The following is a 23,247-nucleotide window of genomic DNA, read 5'->3' on the forward strand; positions in this document are numbered from 1 at the left end:
CCCTGCAGAATACAGTGGTGGTTTCAGAAGAACAGTGCATAATCCAGTCACAATGCAGAATCTAGATTTGCACAGCTTTGTTTTCCTCAACACAAGATATATAGGGGTATTCAATATGGGTGCGATAAGTCCGTTTTTTGCGTTAATATCACTGGTTTGTTTTACACCGTATTCAATTTCAAAGACTTATCGCAGTTTTGAAAAGTCTTTGATAAAAAACGGTGATAACTTTTCACCATTGAGTAGGTGTCGAAAAAAAGTGCAGAATTGGGGTTTAGGGGTGCAGGCTTAAAAAAAAAAATAGCCTGCACCCCTGAGAATGACATTTAAAAAACTGTCAAAAAAAGTAAAAAAAAAAAAATAGGGACACCCCCAAAAATGAACTTAAATTGGGGTGCAAAAAAATAATAATAAAAAAATAGGGACACCCCCAAAAATGAACTTAAATTGGGGTGCAAAAAAAAAATAGGTAAATAGGTTCAGGGCTATTCTGCAAGGATGCGGCAGGTGTTTTCTAGAATAGAATTATAGTGGCAGGTGCACAAATGCAGAATTTAAAAAAATTTACTTTTGGGACATCAAAATATGCTAGTACCCATTTTCATGTACCCCGAATTTGATGGGACCACTAAAAAAAACGAAAAAAATAACCAAAGTGCTCTTCTGCATCACTTCTTCAATGTCGGGGAAAAAAACACCTGCTGCGGCTATTTAAATCCCCGACTTTCAATTAAAGGCTAAAACGGGGGTACCCATAGTGTTCCCCCATGTTTTTACAACTTTAGGGGGGTCTTACAATTAAGGAAAAATTCGTAACTTTACGCAAATCCAACTTTGGAGTTTCCCATTTTCGTTAATTTGATATTGAATACGGGAATAAGCGGGAGCGCGCAGCAGACTTAACGCAGAAAAACTCCAGTATGAAACGTTAACTTCGGCAGTGAAGTTAACGTTTCATATTGAATACCCCTCATAGTGCTATGGACAAAATGGCATTTGCGAAAATTGCAGTGGAGCTCCTGCTAGAACTGTCACTTACAGGTACCTTTGTATCAACACATTCAGTTGGAACAGTCCATCAGTCTCACTTGGTGGCAAAGTATGCAGCTAAAATACAGAACAAGTGTTCCCATCTAAATGTCTAATCCTGAGTATAGATGAGTATGACAAGTTGGGGAGCACATCTTTTAGCACAAGCGGTATGGAACATAGTTACCGACATTCTTGCAGCCCCCTCATCGTGCTCCTGCCCCTGATTTATAATGCAGATATTATCGGCATTGTAAAGCAGGGGGTGGGGCTGTGATGACTTGATTCAGTGGCAATCATGTCATCGCCCTTCCAGACTGCCCACTTCCGCGTGTGGCTGCAGCGGCCATCCCGGGAGACTTGCCTACTCTTGCGGGGTGCCGATAGCGGCATCTGATTTTTGGGAGACTCCCGGGAGAGTAGGCAAGTATGGGTATGGAACCCACAAAAAAGAAAATGACCTTTTTAAAAGCAATTGGAAATAAGAATGGCCTGGAGAGCAGAAAAAACAAGGAAGCACTTAGTCAGAAAATAAAACTATTCATACAATAATACACAAATTAAATCACAAGGCCGGTGAAGAGCAAAAAATTACATTTAAAATGATAGCATCTACAGCATGTAATATACAGTACAATATTATTCCAACATGTGTAATACCAATCTGATACACACAGCTGCACTTAGATGCTTAGTGGAGAATTTTGAATTTGTTAGAGTCAACCCTTCCAGGTTCCAGCAAAGCCCCCTGGTTATAGACAAACAATCCTCTCTGTAACAAAAGTGGATTATTTACAACCAGTTGGCTTTACTGATGTCTGGCTCGGTTGAACCTAACAAATGTAAAATTCTCCACTAACACTACAGCTTTTTTTTTTTTTAATTGATGGAACATGTTGAAAAAATTGTCTTTACTCTAAACAATGACACACAAAACAGATATGTTGCCTGTAAAATATTTTGAGAACTACTGAAATTTTGCTCATTTGTTGATTCAAGCTCTTAACTTTCACTAGCAAGCAGACTCTACTCGCCACCTAATTCGAAGATGAAATAAACACCATTTAATTTCCTTTGCCAAATATCACTCTACCTTCTAACTACACTCATCCATCCACTGGTCATTCCCTCTAGAGGCCAAATAGGTCTCTGCACTCTTCTCATCTTTCCTTACAACCTGCATCCTCAACACTGTTCCATCCAAATGTCTTTACTAGCTCCTCACTACTTGCTGACTAGTAGCTCACATCTTCAACATGTCTGTCTCCACTGGCACATTTCCATCTTGTCTTAAACTAGTGATGTGTGTGTGAACCCCATGTTATGTTTTGAGTTTCTTTACAAGATTTTAGCTGTTTTATATCAATCTGTAATTTGGGGCTTTTTTTGTTCCTACAATATTAACATGTATAACATTAATTTCCAGTGAATTTTGACTAGAGTTGTGCAGTTCGATTCTCCAGAAATCCGAATCCACCCATATTTTGTTGAAAAGATTTGCAGTTCTAATTTCCTGGGATCATCCGGATAAATCGGTTGCAGTTCTGATCTTCCAGCGGTTTGGAATGAGGATTTCAAAAATTACACGATACATAGTGGCACAGCAGTGATAGACAGGATAGCAATGTACAGATTAATATCTTATAATATAGATTTAATATCTCTGTAGAGCACATAATAAATACATAAAAAGATTGCATAAGTATAAAAAAATTTATAAGTATAAAAGCATAGATATCACTTCATGAGATATTGTAATGTGTCTTTAAGATCTCAATTGGCATTCAACAGATTAACTTGTAAGACACAGTGGATTTGGCAGGGTTAATATCCAGAGAGAACACTCTATTATGGAGTAATCAGTCCAGTCCAGCTCATTCCACCAATTGAGAGAGAGTTCCTTTAGAAAAGTGCAAAAGTGGGCAAAACTAGAGCTCATACACCTATAACAGCAGTTCCCAATATGTAGCCCAATTGGCAGGGATCAGATGTATATGGTGATGCAGATGCCCTGAATGATGGCCAGCCACGTGTTACTCACAGAACTGAGTCTGCATGGCTCTTGGTGTAATAGGCTCCAATGCTATTTGCCGTCTCCTCCAATATGCATCCCCACACAAATGGTTTTTGCTCCTCTGATGCGTGTGCAAGGCTACAGCGGGTCTTTGCAGCCAAAAATAAGCACTTGATAAGGAAGGCGCATTTAATTGCAACAACATCCTCATGAAGTATATTTGTGTCCCATAGAAATCCTTGACATGTTTCTCCAGCAAAGTACAGTGCTAGTTTCCTCAGAAGGCAATGAGGAAACCAGCACTCTACTTTGCCGGAGAACCCTTTGGAGGTTTAATCATCCATCAATTTGTTTACTATACAGTGTTTCCAGAATACTTGTCTTTGGGAGCTGCAAGCGATGTTCTAATTATTGTAAAAGAAGGTTTGGTGTGGTTTATAACCAATTAACTGCAAGCGGCTGGTACTAAATTGATTTTGAGTTGTGTTGTTGTTTTTTTTTTTTTTTTATTAGAATAGCAATGTAGTAAACTGGTCTTTTCTTTTTTTTCTAGCGGAGGTCAGATTCCCCGTTTCTTCATCGCCGCCTGTGCTCTGGTGTGTAGCACCTCGGCGTCCTTATGCTGCACTCTCTGCACCTGGTGTCTCCGCACTCTCCCGACTGCTTAGATGTCCGTGGAGCAAATAGAGGCAGCTTCTGGTCTGGCTTGTGCAGCCAATTTAAATGCAGGGGTTCTCTGCTTTCTCCTTAGTGAGCACACAGTATCACAGAATCCAACCGGTTTCACCCATCTCAGATCTCAGACGCCGAGGTGCTACACACCAGAGCACAGGCGGCGATGAAGAAACGGGGAATCTGACCTCCGCTAGAAAAAGAAAAGATCAGGTAACGCCAGTCAGTGTTAAGGTCTTTCCACCTCACTCTGTATTACAGGAGATGGACCAACATCACGTTTAAATGGAATAACCAATCCTATTATTTATGGAACATACTTCAGCCATTTGGCTAATGGTTAACATTGTAGCAGGAGACAGAAGTTTTTATATATGCTATTTTCTTTTAAAAGGATTACAGGTCCCTGGTCATTATCTAAGCTGGTTAGGCTTAATTCTTTGCATCACAAGCAGATGCACCTTGTGTGTTGTGTGAATATATACACACAGACACACTATATATTTTTATAACTGATTGCAATTGTGCTTTTTATTATAAATTGTTGTTTATACTTCTCCAGGTACCTGGTTTTTATTGTTATTTGTGAAACAATTTTATGAATACTTTGCTATAGAATAAATACATATATTTTTTAGCCATTTAATCAGAGCGGGAATTCTCTCATTCTTTATACTTTTCTTCCTTTATACTATCTTTGTTTTATCTTCCTTCCTTCTAATCTTAAAATGTTTTAGCGCCATAAGCATGGCTATAGTTTAGACTTTAGCTTTTTCTAGCTTTTATGCATAGTTTAACAAGCCAAGCACTTCAGTGACAGGGATGTACATTTTTGTAGCAGAAGTACTTTGTATGCTTGGGCTCCCACAAAAGAAAACGTTTTGGTGGTTTGGTTAAATCAAGCTACCAAAGGGCATCATGGTTTCAGTAATTTGTAGTGCAACAGGATGGTTGCTGTCATACTTGGTTCCCTTTGCAAATTATTATTTTTCACTGTCAAATGTGTGAAACTACTAGAGTTCTTGGTCACCTTCTGTGATGAAGATTAAACCCCAGCAGCAGCCAGAGCACACAAGGATTTGTTTTTGATAGGAAAGGAGTCTATTAACCTTTGCAAATGGGATACAGGAGAACTACCTCCAATCAATAAGGAGACTGTGGAGGAGGATGAGGAGACTGTTGATGGTGCAGATTGCATGTGCTGGGATCTATTCATTCTGCTAGTAGTTGAAGCTAAACTGCTTGCATGGAGTTCATTCAAATTATTTAACAGGGAGAAGGTGCCTAGATGGCTAACATCCATACCTCTACTTACTTTGGTTGTACAGATGGCTTGACAAATACCAGGTGTTGGGTAAAATAAAAATCCACATCAGAGGTGGGTTTATTGCTCTTTTGCCCAGGCATGACAATGCACTTCTTATCATAGGCAAGAACTGCTGCCACTGGTATCTGACTTACTTTAACATGATCATCCTTCTGAATTTTGTCAACTAATTCTTGTCCAGCACATAAATCAACAATCTAATTAGTGTCAGATACACAAATATCCCCCTCATCCTGTTGCACTTCCACTGTAGCATCCTCAATTTCTGTCATTATTTCTTTTATTACTACTCCTCAAATTTGCAGAGGGATGAAATGGTGGAAGGAGGCTTCTCTAGGATTAGTGTCAGAAATATCACTCTCACACAGCACTCGTGGGCACCCTTAGACTCTCCTCGGGGGTATATGAAGTTTGTGAATTGGTGATTCTTAAGCCTTAGGGGTAAATTTATCTAAAGGTTGCTTTTGATAAATTTTAAATTGATCTAAATTGATGTGTTTCCAGGGCTAAATCACCCATTTACTAACAGACCATTTTTTATATTGATTTTTAAATGTTAGTAAATGTGCAATTTAGCCCCTAAAGCACAATGTTGATTTAGATTAATTTTGATCAATTTAAAATTGAACAAAATTGACCTTTAGTAAATGTATTCCTTAGTGTCCTTTTTGTGCACAGATTTTCCTGTTTTAAGTGACACATCTAGACTTAGTGAGAAGGTGTTGCAGGTGTGATATAACAGTAGATGTCTGGCTGTGTTTGGCCCTGGCTTTCACAAAAAATTCTAGTGCATAAAACATCAGTAGCAGGGCCAGCACTGGCAAATAAAAGCCATGCTTCTCTGAGCCTTGCCTTGCATGACATGTTGGCAATTTTACGAGGTATTTCTTTGATTGTGAAATACTGTTTATATTTGAGGGGCCCTTTTTATACCTGCTTTCCCCTTGACCTCATTTAATAGATGTCAAAGAAGTACTATGATTGGGCAGCACTAGTACAGGGTTGCTCCGGCTCTTCTATCAACCTATCTGAGTTTTGTATTTTTAGACCAGAAGAGCAGTAAGAAGATCCTTGTGAAAAACAAGTGCAAGTTCACGTTCACTTTCACAAACATACTGTATACAACAGCTTGTTTGCAGCACTGGATTGCAAGAGCTACTATTGTCTGACAAAAACACAGTAGCCAGTTTGCAGTGCATTGGATTGTTTGCAGTTGCTAGCCAGTGTGACACAAACACACATACAGTACACAGTAACACAGATGCCTGCAGTCACCCTTCCCACCTACTCAATCTAAGTACTACTACTAAGTATCTACTACTGTCTATATTAGGGATGGGCAATTAGCGGCCCCGCAGATGTTGTAGAACTACACATTCCAGCATGCCCTGCAATGGTTTTGCTATCTGGCAAAGCTAAAACGTTTGCAGGGCATGCTGGGATTTGTAGTTCAAGAGCTGGAGGGCTGCTTATTGCACACCACTAGTCTAAATGGTGTCCTAATGGTGTTTTTTGAAGACTAACTACAACCCACACCCTTTCCTGTGTGAATTGGCTCCTGATCATGGGGGCTGGATTCTTATATGCAATCCAAAACGCGCAAGATCTGATGTTTTATCTGCTTCTGAGATCCAAACTTTGTGGGAAAACACGAGCTGGAGGTCTGATCTAAGTTTGGGTGTTTTTGGATTTTGGCAATCCTAACTATCATCTCTACTTTAAACATGCACTAATTTCAGCAATTCTTAAAAAAAACCCATCTCTTCACTTAGGGCTGTAATTTGAGAGAAAGGCTATCTTCTTTGTCTTCAAGCTACTAGAGTAACTTGGATACAACAGCTCATCTAAAGGTGCCTACATGCATAGCGATGTGCTCACAATTCAACAATGTGTACGATTTCCCCCTGAACTCTCCCCGGCAGTCGTGGGCATGATTTGGTCTGAAAAAGCTACCAATTTGGCGCACAATCTATCGTGCCTCCTAAACTATCCAGTACATCGTGACTTGAGATTGTCAGATCTGCCCTACAGCACGGCAGATCTGAAGATGTGATGTGCAACCTGCGAGTACGCGAATAGTGATCGTGAGTGGGGACTCATGATTTGGGTCTATTTTAGACTATCTGTCGTTCTGATGCGTCTGAATCGGCCAGATCAGGTAAAATATCGCCGTGTGTAGGCACCTTAACTCTCTCCCCACTATCTCCTTGACCCTTGGTAATCAAGCTTTGCCTCACATTCCATGGAATATTGGTAGAGGGACAAGGGCTCTATAGCAGGATTGGATGGGATGTAAGGTATGGAGATGAAGGGAATGAGAAGCAAGGGGCAGCCTGGTGGCATGAGTGGTCCTCTAACTCACGTGATGCTATTGCGGATAATGATGTGCACATGTGGGAACCAAAGATGGTGGACACAAGTGCAGACCACTGACGCACCCACCATCCTAAATATGTATGGAAGTGGGGAAACAACCTAGCTAGTGTATTGATAAAATGAGCATAGGTGAATACTCAAATAAATTGTGAAAAGCAAAATTGGACTGATGTCAATGGAATATTGTCAATCTTTTATTATGTACCTTTAGAAATAGAGGCACAATGCTCCGAACTTCTTGTGCATCTGAGCACTAAGGACGATGTAAATGAGCTAGTAATAAACCTATGTTAGTCAATGAACTTCTGTAAAAATGTGAAGTCACTTGTTGGGGAATAAAAATGAAGTGGTGAAATGGCTGCAACACAGTTTATTCAGTCTAGTATACGTGAGCTATGTGGGTAGTGTCTGGTGGGGCGGCGTCCCATGACCCCCAGGTGCACTGAACTCACCCTCAATGTCCTTTGCGTCCACCTCCTGGTGGACTCCGGATGCCTGGAACTGTCCTTGGATGCCGATGTCCTGTGTTCTCCACTGATGCACAGCACCATCCGTGTGCTGCTAGGCGAATTCTTCCATGCTGCCGGGCCACGAGACTTCCGGGTCCTGCGATCTCATGAGATTTTGCGGTCTCTTATGGTTCAGTTTCCTAGGCAGCGGCTACACTCTGTTGAACCCGAGGAGACTACTGGAGAAATGGATTTGTGAGAAAGTGGTGTGGATGTGTGGATACTATGGTCTGGAAATGTCCAATGCATTTCTGCCTACTCAGAGGCCATTATCAAGGATCCGATGCGTCAGAATCGGCCAGATCAGGTAAAATATCGCCATGTGCGTAGGCACCTTAACTCTCTCCACTATCTACTTGACCCTTGGTAATCAAGCTTTGCCTCACATTCCATGGAGACTGAAGGTCACTTCTCCATAGTCCTTTTCTTGGATATCTTTATACAATGAAACACCCTATTCTCTTGCACAATAACATTATGGCTAATTTCCTAACAATCTGTCTCCTTTAAGACACATATACACTTGCCGAGAAAATGTATCAATTACATTATTGTTCAATCGCTCATTAATCATGCAGAAAAATGTCAGCAGCGATGTGCGTTCCCACTGGTCATTGTCGGCATCGCTCATTGCCCGAACATGAGTCAACCTGACCATATCGACAGGTTGAGCATGTTCGGTGATGGACGGTGCCTGCACTGAATGACATATCGTTCAGTGTGGACACTGCACAGTATAATCAACTATATTGTTATTGTCAGTCCTTTAGGCCGATATCCTATTAGCCGCAGTAGATTTCCGTGGCTAATTACCTCACCCAAGGCCATCCGACTAGCCCCGATGTTGGCACTTATTGGGGATTTTGTTTCGCCTGCCTCAGGCAGGTGAAACCAAATCCATTATAAGCCATTTTTCTCCCGATCGCGGCAGTGAAAATACATAGGTCCGCGACTTCAAGGATTCTGTTTCCGTGAGGAAAAATTTTTTTGGATGAAACAAGGGGTTTAATTGGATACCACGAAAAAAATGTTGGCGAAAACGACCTGAAAATCGAGAACCCAGTTTTTTTTTTTTTTTTTGCGTCAGGAAATTTTTTAGCTAATTGGATACTGGGCATAGGGGTCTATTCATGAAGCAGGGAAGAGCCCTGTTTAGCTGAAATCAGGGCTCTTCCCCCGCTTCATGCTATTCATGGAGCTGGTTTACTGTGGAGAAGTGTATTACTTTTCCAGCAGTGTATCCGCTCCATGCCTGCATTGCACCACCGTACTATTGTATGGTGAGTGTGATTCATGAAGGAATGGAAAGAACAGCTTTCCGTTCCCCTCCTGCGGAACAAATTCACCATCTCAGGATAGAGTTATCTGCACCTCAACCTGGACAGAGCATTGCCCATCTGAATCCATCTTATATATTGCAGCAAGATTGATCTTTCTCTGTTCCAGATCTCCTGCACAACATTGTAAATTTCTATAGACTCCCTTTTTCTCCATAATGCATTTCAGACCACTCGCCCTTACCTGAAAGCTTAAAATATTTTAAACTACTCTCCCTCTCACCCTCTTAGATGTTTCTCTGACCTGCACCTTGTATCTGTTAACCTTCTCTCACTTCCGTTTGCAAGATTGTTTCCTTGTGCCACTACCAATGTATGGAATTCCTACCATCCCTGATCACTCCCACAAGCTTCAAATCTTAAATTACCTCTGAAAATCCTTCTCCTTACACTACCCATTTTAATGCACCCTCAAACTTGTCCTAATCAGTTGTTTAAGATGTGCCTTCTGCATTTATGTAGTCTACCTTGTATTCTCCTATATTTTATGTATGTACTGTACTGCTTTCCCTACTGGAGCTGCAGAGCACTATGGTGCCTTACTGTACATATCTAATGGAATAATGCTGAATTGGAGGAGGAAACGTAACTGCATAGGCTAAGTAGAGTGGTATGGTGCAGGGGAATGATTTTTTGGTATGGATGGATTGTAGAATGTGGATTCAACCTAGGGAATCTTATGTTTAAAAATGAACGCTAGCAAGAACTACGCAACTGCAGCATCCTGAATTGTACAGTTATTTTTCTTGTCTATCAGTCCATGTAACTGACTAGATGTAAACAGTAGGCCTATTTAACTTTATTTGCAATAATTTTTTTCAAATTATTTCAAACATAAAACTCATCAGACCACATGCTCACTGTTTTGTCATTGGTGCCAGTGAAACTGCATCTTCTGATACTAACCTGTCCATAATGTGAACTTTTTTTAAAGTGAAAAACCCACCTGCTGCCTGCACCTACAATCCCAAAAACACCTGACCCATCCTTGCAGACTCCAAGAAGTCAATTTCGTTATTTTTTTATGCTTGTCCCCCTCCCCACACTTTTTTTTTTGCTTTTTTGCCCCCAAAATGAAAGTACTTTTTTGGGTGTTATATTTTTTTTTTTGTCCTTTGGGGGGCTGTCCCAAGGGTTTTAGGTTGTTTGCCAACGTTTTCACCCCAAAATAAAGATTTTGCACTTTTCACCGGTTATTCTGTGGAGATACTTTTTCGCTTATGAGATTGCATTGTTTCCGCTTAGGTGAAAACTCCATGAAATTGAATGTGGAGATAAGTTGCGGACAGGCGAAAAGCGGCAATGGGAAAAACTTTTTAGCAGATTACGTCTTTTTGACTCTAATTGAATATGACCCATAGTATCAATGGTTTCCTTGCAGACTGCACCTGCTGGGGATGTATCATGGAGATACCTCCAGGGCAGATTTTGTCCCACTTGAGCTTCATACAGATATATCTATCTTTACATGACCCATGACTTGTTTCATGTGCACAAATGAGGGTATGATGGCCGTGATATAGAAATGTTTGCTGTATTCTTTAGTGGCAGATTGTAGTAAGGAATGCTGTTTGTCAACTGCATAATGCTGGTATATCTGAAAAGTACAAAAGCAAGAATGAAGACAGATAAGTTAGTGTTTACATATTGCTATGCTAGAAATGTCAATGTCATCTATACTAAGATTATAAGAACGTTGAGCCTGTCTGCTTGTTTATTTGGGTTACCATCTTACCAATCACTAGATCACCAGCTAGGGCTACAGTTTGAAAGTAAGGTTGTGGGATTGGTATGTAAAGTGTTGGGGATTAAACCTAATCACCTGCAAAGTGTTCACTGAAAAACTGCAATTTTGGAATGGCCAGTTGCACTATTTGTTGAAAGTTGGATGAGGGGTCCTTCATTCAGTCCTGTTCATTAGTATTGTGTGTAAGAAAGCAATTTGAAAACAGCGCCGGTTGGGTTAAAAAAAAATAAAAAATCCATATAGACCGGCAGACGAGTGTTGTGTTGAAAGTACTATTTCCTCTATGGGCCAGATTAAATTAGAGGCGAAAAGTCAGAGGCAGGACTTTTCGCCGTCATTGCAGGTCTTCCTGGGGTTAAAAAATATCGGGCGTGTATCCCGTATTCGATTAGGAATCGGCGAAAACTGGACCAGGCGGAAAGGTAAGTAGCAAAGAACTGTCACTTTCTGGAGAAATCGGCCTGTCACCCCCCCCCCCCCCCCAAAAGATGTACATGGGGATCACTATGGGTAACCCCGAAAAGCTCTGCTAAAGGTATTTAGGGTTTTTAAACTGTTGGCAGGTGCTTTTAATGAGACTTAAAAAAAAAAGTGGTGAAGAATAGCATTTAGCAACACTTTTTTTTTTTTTTTAAATAACTAGTCCTATTAAATTTGGGGTACATGAAAATGGGTGCAAGCATATTTAAGTCCCTAAAGCAGGGGTTCCCAACCACGGTCCTCAAGGCACAGTCCAGGTTTTAAGGATAGCCACAGTTAAGCACAGGTGTCTTAATTAGTACCTTCGTTATTTTGATTTAACAATCTGTGCTCAGGCATGGATATCACAAAATTTATAGAAGGGAGATGTCTGGGCGCAACTAAAACTGTATGCTGTAGCTCCAATCCTATCGTACTCTTGCCCAAAATACAAGAAAACAATAGTATATACAAATAGATTTTTAGAATAGGATCAAAGAGCGCTCCCGATAACTAGAAACAGAATAATTGGAATATTATTTGCCTGTTTCTAGTTATCGGGAGCGCTCTTTGATCCTATTCTAAAAATCTATATGGATATCACAAAACCTGGACTGTTAGTGTGCCTTGAGGACCGAGGTTGGGAAACATTGCACTGAAGTGAACTTTTAAAAATCCACCTGCCGCAACCAACTACATTCTAAAAAACACCTACCCCATACTTGGGGACTACCCCTAAGTCTATTTAGCTAGTTTATAAGTTTGTCCCCCAAAACGAAAGTAAATTTTTTAGGGTGTCCAATTGAACTTTTTAAATTTATTTTGACACAGAATACCTTTTTAGGGGACATTGCAAGGAGTGCAGGGTATACTTTTTTACTTTGTACCCCAAAACACCAATTCTGCACTTTTTATCGCCGCCTAATCATAGGTGAAAAGTTATCCTTAGTTTTTGCCAAAGTCTTTCCGCACCTGCGAAAAGTCTTTGAAATCGAATATGTGGATAAGGCAAAACAGCGAAAATGACGTAATCAGCGATAAATTATCGCCGATAATTGCTTTTCACCGCTAATTGAATACGGCTCTAGGTGGTAAAACTGTACCTATTACCCTGCATGCGCTACTGTTTTTACTTTCTTCACTAACTTGTCTCAGCATCTGCTAACACAACTAATTTGTGGGAAGAGAATGGGACCAGTCTCTAGTTTTCTTCCTGTAGTCTTACTGTAGTCAATTCTTGCTAGCAACAAACTTGGATTCTGGAATCTGAGTTTTTCAAGGACAAAGGAAGGAATGTGTTCCTACTATGTTACCAAATACGATTTATAGAATACTAGCGCCCCTGTCTTGGCTTCACACAGGATCCATTTCATCTCTCAAAGGCTCCTGCATCACTTAACCTACGCCACAACCCCATGCTTCACACTTCGGCCCCCTGCATCTCACCAGTGTCACCACAACTCCCATTGCTGCTGCCCAGCCACTGGGATGTACTGAAAAAACAGGAGGAACAAGGATGAGAGATTTGTATTGCAACTACTGTAAGTGTTAGCAGCATTTCCTCGGCGCTGGGGCACCTGTGCATATTTCCAGAGCCTCCATGTGCACCCTTCCCAGCTGCCGAGCATGGCAATGAGCAATGTACCCTATATTTCCAGAGCTTCCCGTTGAGCTTTTTTGCCATAATGCCTCTGTCAGAACAGTGCTGACTTCCATGGGAGGTGCCTCCTGTTCACCGAGGGTGTGTGGCTGAGAAGGAACATCACACTGGAGAGGGGGCACTTCATGGTGGAGTGGTGGTGTCCGGAGTGTTTTTGTTCCAATGGTGGTGGTTTTTACCATTTGATGATGGTGGTACGATATTTGCCATCATCAAATGGAAGTCATTTGGTGTTCCGATGGCTTTATTCCTGATAGCTATGCCTCCCAGTTAAATAGATGCCTAACCTACAGTAGTATATCAAATAGGTAAGCCAAGTGGCCAATTTAAACTAGGTACAGCAACTAATATCATTGGAGAGAATATTGCCCCAAATGTGCCCAATGTTGGCATATATTTGGGTACATTTGGGACAATATTTTGTTAAAATACTGTGCAAATTATTCTTGATAAGAACACTGTTCTCCCATGATATTTACTGTATCTGGTAGTTTAAATTGGTTACTTGGTATTTGATATAATAGGTGATGAATCTATTATACCTGTGCTTTAGACAGCATTTTATAAATTAAATTGCGCCATAATGTATTTACTGACCTTAATTTTTTTTTTTTGGGGGGGGGGGGGGGAATAGAGGTTTCAAGGCATTATTGTCAATTAACCTTAATCTCTTCTTTATCTGATCTGCGTCTTATCAATGTATTAATACATTTTGAATTTGCTAAGTGTTTTAATTCTAAGGAAGAAATTAAACCTCTTGTTTTGAATGCCTTACACTCAACTTTTCTTCCCTCCAAATAACCAACCTCTCCTCTCCCCTAATCTAAGCTTTACAAACATCTTGGCAAACCAGAGAAGCTTCTAATTGTTCCTCTTCTTTATGGGAGTTATGGAGAAAACTGATTATTCACGGGAGCTGATCTCTTCGCCTCTGTACAAAGCTCGGGTCTATGAACCACCAAAGGAAGAGATGGAGATTGGGAATCTTGCAGGCCAGCAAGTACAGTCAACAAAATTGATCATGCCAGAAGATCCTCCTGTACGAGATTATGCAATATGGTCATTCTTCAACACGATATACATGAATTTCTGCTGTCTAGGATTTCTTGCCCTTGTATTCTCAATAAAGGTAAGAGTGATCTCTCATGACCTAATGAAAAATCTTCTATAGAGTGAAATTCCACTTGATTCCTACTAATGCTGAAGAATGAGACGTGTTGTGTCCTATCTAAATAAAGGCCCCTACCATAAGCATGCACAGAAGTCTGCACAGGGGTTGTCGCAACAGGATCTCCCTCTGCCTGGTCATGGTCTACCCAATTCCCCTCCTCCCTCCAGGACAGACTACTCACCTGGATGGCTAAGTGAGTAGCCTATTCCTGGAGGGAGTGGGGGATAGTGTGCTCCATGACCAGATGGAGGTCCCATTGTAGAAACCCCAGTGGCTGCTTCTGCACACACCTATGGACCATACCATTCATTTGTTACCCACTTTGGTCAGGCTGACAAAGTACATTTTTCATTACCTTTACTTAGTTTAGGGCACCTCCTTGATTACTTCTGTAGAGCTTAACTAATGCATAGGCAATCTGGTCACTGTAAAAAACAAAAACAAACTGCAATGCCATTGTTATGGGGTTGATGTTTCAAGCAGTGAAGACCAGTGGAGAAGTTGTACATCGCAACCAATTAGGTTTTACCTAGCATTTTATAGAATGCAATGATAAAGGCTCCCTCAAAGTTGATTAGTTGCTATAGGCAACTTCTCCACTGCTTAATACTGTCTATCCACTATTCTGTAGTATGCATAAAATACTGTAAGGTCTTGAGCGGGATACAGCAAAGGTAGAAATGCGGTCAAACCCCGAAAATGTGAGTTTGACCGCATTTCTCATATGCACAAAGCCCCGGAATGCGATGCACTCTGGGGCTTGGAATTGGTGGGTAACTCCATCTTCCTGATGGCATTACCCTATAGAAGCCTATAGGCTTCTATCAGGAGAGTGATCCAATCAAAATTTGTGCATCATCGAAAGGATGCCAGATGGGCTTCTGGGTCATAGACTTGGAAGTTCCTCACTCGCAAGGTCTGCTCTTACCAAGAGTGGTCCATTGTGCATTCTAACATGCATACCAAAGGCATTACAAACAAAGAGCAGCGGGGTGCATCACATCCTGAATGCGATGAGTCATGCATCCCATGACTTTCCATGTGTGTAGTGCACAAGCATTCACTAATGGTGGCTTGTGAGCATACAAAGAATCACTGCTAGTTTGCTAAGAAATAATTTATTACACTGTCAGAGTATCAGAGTGACAGCAGGCTGGGTATGACCTGATAGTGGAGTAGACTGTCGCTATAATGTGCAAAAGTATTTTGCTGGGAACAGTAGTCCTCCAGACTAAACCAGGTATAATGTCTTTAGCCAAAATGCCTGTGGAAAGTATGTAATGCAGTTGTTTGGAGCTGGTGGTGGTTAGTCCACATGTGGAACAGCTTAACCAGTTTCTTAGCTTTGTTGGATCAGTTAGAACAATAACTGACACATGACACAGGGATACCACCAGTGTAACAGCAGTATGCAGTTCATATATAGGCAGCCTGGAGCTCAGGGTGTTGCTGGGACTTGTAGCACACCAGCAATGGTCGAGACTAATACACCGGTGGATAGTAGCTGTGATACCCTGTACTATAACGGCAGTGGTATAGTATACTTGCAGTCCAGCTATGTGGCTCTGGGAGTCTCCTGGATTCTTCAGTCCTCATGGAATTCCAATTAGTAAAGATGAGCAGTAGTGCATGTTAGAGGTTGGGCTGGTCTGGCTAGCTCTGGTAGGTCCTAGTGACTGCCAGCTCAGTCCTACCTATCAAATTCTGGAGGAAAGGAACACACTCCTTCCAACATATTGACTGGGGGTGGTAAGTGTTACAGCAGATACTATTTATTCCCCCTCCCAGTACTTGAGGTGCTAGTTTAGCATTCCCAAAACGGGAGAAATGCATGTTGTATCTCTGAAAAGCTGCTGTAAGCACTAGACTAGGCCAGCCACAGCTGGTCCACTTCATAGGGCTGTATTTCTTAAACTTGGTCCTCGGCATGCATACTACTTCTAAACAAAATAAAAGAAAAAGGCCCACACTTTTTACCCATATTAATGCCATATAAGTATACAAAACAAAGACTTTAATACACTACAAATCTGTGTATCTAGCAAATTGAAGCACTGGGATTTTGTTCAGATTTTTATGAAAACATTTAAGCTGGTAGCCTGTCAAGGGACCCCAAATTTCTGCAATTTCCTACACTAACATACGTATAACACACCATTAAATTGCAGTTAAATGCACTCACTTCTCAGGTACTTACCTACTCTCCTTGATGCCCTGGAAATGCTCCATGCCCCCCAGCACCTCTCGTGGGTTTTTTTTTATGTAAGCAAGTAATGGGAAATACTAATCTAATGAAATTGGGCCTGATGAAAAAATGCAGTCCCCTTTCACAGGGCAAACATGCACTGAGCTGACAGTACTAAGGCTATTCCCACACCTCTGGTGTTGGAATGTGTATTGCAGACTTGTATAGTCACACACCGGTGTATGACTCAACTATGAACAACCCAGTTCCTGAATCAGCTGTATCCGTTACATGTACACTGGTGATGGAGCAGAGCTTGAGCTGAGCAGGGTTCCATACAGCTAGTGAGTGTATCCCACAAACAAGTATTGATGCTGGAACAGCTTTAAATGCAGGTATTAGAAGTCTCCTACTTGGCTCCAATCAGAGACCTGTTTATCTCCCGCCATGTCACTCTTCTCAGCACAAACAAGATGACTGGAACTACATGTCAAGTTGCATAGTTGGTGGTCAAACCTCCCTGTAGACTCTGGGTCCTAGTGCCCAGCCTTTATACACAATGAGGACAGTACAGGAGTGCACCCCTTTCAAACATCTGAGAGGTAGGTGTGGATAAGTCAACGTTTGTTTCTTTTTCCTTGGCCTTTACAAGTCAAACATGCTGAGTATGCCTTTAAATCGGGGGTTCTCAACTCCAGTACTCAAGTATCACAAACTGGTTATGCATAGGTGGTTTCATCTATTTTGCTGGGTCAGTAATTATCTCCTCTGCATCCATAGACAGACAAAAATCCTCAAAACATGACCAATTGGGAAAACCTTTAAGGTGCGTTCGATAAACTATTAACGATTATCATTCCATTCATGCGCGTTCACGTTTGTCGATTTGTAGTTGTCAGACTGGCCAACTGAACGATTTTCAGTAGAAGGTGCGACATTTTTCCTTCAACACACAGAAAATCATTTTTATGTAAAGTAAAACCAACTACTTTGTAAAACTACTTTTTCAAGGGAAAAACTGAACGAAAATCGTTCATTACTTACATCGTTGTGTGTGTACGCACCTTTAGTGTTAAGGTCCCCTGGTACTTGGGCATGACAAAGCTCTTAGTGGCAATAGATGTGTATTGAATGAGGCAGTATGATGGACATGAGTAGTTGCTTTGTTGTGTCCTGCTTTGCCGAAGTTTGACTATAAACTCACTCAAGGTGAACAAAGTTGACCTACCTGCTTTTTATGGTTTGAAAAATTATTTTATTTCAGTATTGTCATTATTTTTATTTATTATTTTTTGTCATCCCACAGTCCAGAGATAGGAACATATTGGGAGATAAAAATGGAGCACTCGCCTTTGGAGCCACAGCCCGTTCTCTAAACATTGCTGCCACTGTGATTACCATCCTGTTTACTATTATTATGATGGCAGTCTTCATGGCTAATATGAAAGCATTCCTGCCATAGTACAGAAAAGTAAAAAGCAAAGAGAAAGTGAAGATGTCTACCGGTTTTCAACCTTCTCTTTAACACAATCCAAATGTGATGGAATGCCATTTTTGCACTTTCAAAGCCTCTCTTGTGCTTACAGCAGGATATATTTTCATAAATTACCTTAACAGTTGAATTTGTATTTAAAAATATTTTGTTACACTAAATTGCTATAAAAGGATTAAAAAAATGAATGCGAAAGTTTGACACCTTGGTCTTAATTTTTTTTTTTTAAACCTTGATTATTCTATACAGTTTTTTTTTTTTTTTTTTTTTGTAAAGCCAGAGCAAAATCTATTGGTTCATTGCAGCACTAACTTTGGAACAACCAAAATATTATGGAAAGTGGCTTATGCCAAGGGCCTAAAGCATACTTTACAACATGACCCATTCCAGGAGGGACAACATGCTCTGTTCCTGGACTTCCTCTTAAGTTAGGATTGCTATCTGTGTTGAAACACCTTTATCAATTAGCTAGTTCAATACTGGTGATGCAATCCTAAATTAAGAGCATTTTGTCCCTCCTTGAATGGGGTCATGTTGTGAGGTATTAATAAAATCTTGAGTGCTTGAGGTCAGTCAACAATTGGGTCCTCCTTACCAGAATAAAGTTCATATGTAGACTTCAATGATCTTTCCTACTGTACCTTTCATAACGTGTTACTGTTCCTAGTGTATTAAGCTTTGTTGCAGCAGGTCTGGATCTTGGGATGTTGGGGTTTAGTTAAGTAAAAAGGGATGGTGACATGATATAGCAAATGAGTGTACACATTTTATAATTAAGCATCCCCCCACCCCCTGTAACTAGCACCATTGTAAAATGAATAGTATTCTCATTTAATAAATCTTTCATCCCTCAAACAGCTTCAGTATTGGTATTCAAATGTACAAATTAGTCCTCATAAAACTCAGCTTTGTGATAAACTAATAGCACCCAAACCAACCTGCCTAAACTAAATAAGCATCATAATTAAATTAATAGCCACTGAACGACTCCAATAATTATAATATTGGATATATAAACCTGCCACCCACCATTGACTGACACACTCCCAAATTAAATTATTAGCCTACATACGCCTTACATTCTTCCATCTGGTGCTGGAGAGGTTGAATTTTCACAAATCTGTTTAGTAATATGGTTTGAATCTGGTTGTGTGTAATGAATATGTACATGGCTGTGAAGCGGGCTATGGGGTGGTGGGTATAAATTGGATATCTAGGTAAGAAGAATTTTAAAATTTTTATAGTTTATAAAATTTAACTATATGAATCCCATTGTAAGAGTGAAGCATTATTACCCATGTTACTTGCCAGACGTCTGAACTGCCGTCCACGGAATCCACCACTCCTCTTCCCCGAAGACCAAATCTGTGGCACTGGTGTCCAGCTACAGTGAACTTGTCAAACAGCTATCCTTACACACAATTTCTTCTTCGGGGTACATGGGGTCCACAGCCATTACGTTGGTATGAATACCGGTCACCAAACAGTTAACACAAACGAGCTCTCTGCTCCCAGGATGCACCGGGATTCCTCCTCATATACCCCACCCCCTGCCTCAGGTAGCCAATTCTTCCTGTTTGGTGTGTTCACCACATACAGTGGGACTGCGGGAGCAGTCCTGCTGACGAGTAACTAAAAAAAAAAAAGAAAAAAAAAAGCGTTTTACTCTCTATCTCAGCGGGTGGTCTGAGCTCTCCTGGAAGCAGCCTCGCACCGGCCACGCGCTGCAACTATCTCCTCCGGCGCCGCACCGCTAGCCTTGGCAGGTCCATGGCTGTGGATTCGGTAGGGGCTCTCATGCCCTGGACCGCAACCAGATCAAGGGGATGGCAGGTAAGCAGGTGGTTGCGGTGGCCACTGGCCGGAGGCGCGCTGCAGTCGGGCGGCATACGGCTTGTTCTCCTAGCCTAGACCGCTGGGATTTGATGTTCCTGACCAGCCGGGGCTTGTGGCGGCGGCCAGGTCAGTTTACCGGGCAGGTCCAAGCAGCATAGGGGAGGTAAGCTTCCCCAGCAGCCCCTCCCCCAATCCACACGCTAGTTCAGTCCTCTGGCACAGTTGATTGTGGATTGCTCCTTCCAGCCTCTCTATAGGGCAGCCAGAGTGTATGTCAGTTGCTCTCTGAATGCTGCTCCTACAAGAGAGGACTCTGGGTAGTCTCCCTGTATACCTTGCCTACTGCTGGTCTAGGTTTTTACAGGGCTCTATCCTACTTAAGCTTGGGCTGATTGTGGTAGTGAGAGCTTATATGCATATGGCTTGCAGAGTATTTATGCATGACATGTGATTGTTTATTATGGATACTGTTTCTTCTGTACAAGAACTGTAATTCCTGTATACTGTCACTGTCTCTCCCCTTCCCTTGCTACAGGTGTGTGGGTTGAGAGTAGAAAGCAGCACATATCAACTATGCCACTGGTTCTGAGTGTATATGTCTAAGGAGTCTGAGGGTCAGGTGGCGGGAGCCCCGTTGCTGATATCCTGTGTAGCCTGCAAGGCAGGTTTGTCTCCACAGGACTTTCTACAAAATGGGCTTTGTGGGAACTGTTTCAGACAGCCACCACACCAATTAAGTGTGCCTGTTTCAGGCCCCGAGCCTCCTTGGGCATAATTTTCTCAGGTTATGGCTCAGGTGGCGGAACGGCTGGCTGCCCCGGTTCCACCGGTTTGGGGTTTGCCTCAGCAGATGCATCCTATGCACATGATGTGGCCACCTTGGATGGACCCTGGTGCTGGTAAGGTTATGGCATCATCCTCTGGGGTTTTTCAGCCTCAGGCTGTCAAGCCAAAGCAGCCTAAATCTAGGCGCCATATACCGCTTTACATGGGTGAGTACTCTAGTGCCTCCTCCGAGGAGGAACAAGCACAGGAATCTTTGCAGGAGTCTAGCTCAGAGGGGGGTGATGATCATTTCCCAGTAGCCGATGTCCCTTTTCTAATAAGGGCTGTAAAATCTGGGTTAAATATCGAGGAAGGGGATCTTCCGTTTAGGAAAGCCCCCCTGTTCAAGCGCCAGAAAGTGGTTAAGGCAGAATTCCCAAAGTCTGAACATTTATCAGAACTTATGGAGGAAGCCTGGGTCCGTCCAGATAAGATAAGCCATTTGTCTAAAAGAATGGCGCTTCTATATCCTTTTCAAGCAGAGGACTGTGCCAAGTGGGAGAATCCACCATCAGTTGATGCACATGTAGCACAGCTGATTAAACGTACCACTTTGCTAATCCCAGCAGTTTCGCTGAAGGAAACCACAGATAGGAGACTGGAGACTTGTCTCAAATCTATTTTTTCGCTGGCAGGAACGGCCACCCGCCCAGCTATGGCCACTGCCTGGGTAGCAAGAGCTATTGTGGAGTGGGCCAAAACTCTAATGGAGTCTTTACCAGATGCCTCTAAGGAGCAACTGGATATGATCTCCTTTATTAGAGAAGGGGCCTCTTATTTGGGTGATGCCGCCTTGGATGCAGGGATCCTTTCCTCTAAAGTTTCAGCTGAGTCGGTGGTGGCATGTAGGATCCTCTGGTGTTCTCTTTGGTTCAGAACTGGACAAAATTGTATCCTCCATGGCAGCCTCAAAGACGGCAGGTTTGCCATCAGCAACCTCATCTAAATTGAGGAGGACGTCCTTTCGGGGGTTTCGGCCGCAGGGCAAGGCCAAAGGTCAGCCCTCAGCTAGATTTCCACCAAGAAAGGCAGGACCCAGGAAGCCCTGGCAGAACAAACGTCCAGGATAAACCAGTAGCCTGATGGGACCGGCCTCCCCCTGGGGGATCCCAGGGGGGGGGGGGGGCCGACTGCTTCAGTTCTCAGAGCCCTGGCACCTCACGACGGAGGATGCCTGGGTTCGGGGAGTTGTTTCCTGAGGGTACGCCCTGACGCTTTGGAGGACTCCTCCTCAAAAGTTCTTTTGTGTAAACCTGCGGGTGGGTTCAGAAAGAGCTTTGGCCCTTCAGGAAGCTATTCTTGCCTTACTAGCATCAGAAGTAGTGATTCCGGTACCAGAGAACCAGCTCCGAGAGGGGTTTTACTCCGATCTGTTCTTGGTTCAGAAACCGAATGGGTCATACCGGCCTATTCTGAATCTGAGAGAGCTCAACAAATTCGTTTGAGCGCTCGGGTTCAGGATGGAAACATTGTGATTGATTTGTGTTGGCAATGGAGCAGGGGGACTATATGGTGTCCTTAGATATACAGGATCCCTACCTTCACATCCCAATCACACAGGCTCATCAAAAATGTCTTCGTTTTGTGGTAGGGGAGGAACATTTTCAGTTCCAGGCCCTGCCATTTGGCCTGTCCACAGCCCCTCGGGTATTCACCAAGGTGATGGCAGTGATGATGGCATGCCTCAGACGCCAAGGCGTCAGGATTTTGCCTTACTTGGTCGACCTCCTGTTGCTGGGGCAGTCCCCGCAGCAGTTACAAGATCATTTGGGGCTGACAGTATCATGTCTGTACAGTCACGGCTGGATCATAAACTGGCAAAAGTCATCACCCTGTCCGGTACAACAGATGTGCCATTTGGGAGCGAGATTGGACTCCGTGGTGCAGAAAATATATCTGCCGGAGGAGAAGATCCTTGCCTTACAATCGCGAATACGGAGGTTACTTCACAACAGGCAGATATCCGTTCTAGTAGCCATGCAGGTCCTAGGGTCGATGGTGGCCACCTTCAGAATGGTGGAATACGCTCAATTCCATTCCAGGCCACTGCAGCAATTCGTTCTGTCTCACTGGAACAAGGATCATCGCACGATCAGGTCTCAGCTGCTGCATCTCTCTCCTGAGGTACGGTTGACCCTGACCTGGTGGTTGTAGACAAAGCATCTCAAGCAGGGTCGCCCCTTTTGGGTGTCGGATTGGACATTGGTCAAAACCGACGCCAGTCTTCAGAGTTGGGAGGCGATGACGGGGTCACACATTTTCCAAGGAAAGTGGTCAGTGACTGAAAGCCGGCTACCGATTAAACTTCCAGGAATTAAGAGCTATATTCAAAGCTTTAGTGCAGGCTCAGGAAATCTTAAAGGGCAGGTCGGTGCAGATACAATCGCACCGCAGTCGCCTACTTAAATCATCAAGGGGGCACGAGGAGTTGGGCTGCCTTGGCAGAGGTATCAAGAATCCTGGTATGGGCAGAGACTCATCTGCCCACGATATCTGCCGTGTTCATTCCAGGAATCCTGAATTGGGAAGCCGATTTTCTCAGTCGGCAAGAGATAAATGCAGGGGAATGGGCCCTACATCCACAGGTTTTTCGGAACCTTGTGGACAG

At 42.5% G+C, this 23,247-nt stretch overlaps 1 pseudogene across 1 annotated transcript in view; it reads left to right on the forward strand.

The window, feature by feature from the left end:
* Window positions 1-18,173, forward strand: part of LOC148525206 (interferon-induced transmembrane protein 1-like) — a 40,085-nt pseudogene extending 21,912 nt beyond the window's left edge. Inside the window, exons 2-3 of the transcript XR_015878294.1 lie at window positions 13,959-14,259; window positions 17,793-18,173. The product of XR_015878294.1 is annotated as an interferon-induced transmembrane protein 1-like (transcript). The remainder of the gene's footprint in view (window positions 1-13,958; window positions 14,260-17,792) is intronic.
* Window positions 18,174-23,247: the final 5,074 nt, after the last annotated feature.

This window comes from Taudactylus pleione, unplaced genomic scaffold (assembly GCF_031769625.1).
Source record: "Taudactylus pleione unplaced genomic scaffold, aTauple2 ptg000109l, whole genome shotgun sequence".
NCBI classification, from domain to species: Eukaryota; Metazoa; Chordata; class Amphibia; order Anura; family Myobatrachidae; genus Taudactylus; species Taudactylus pleione.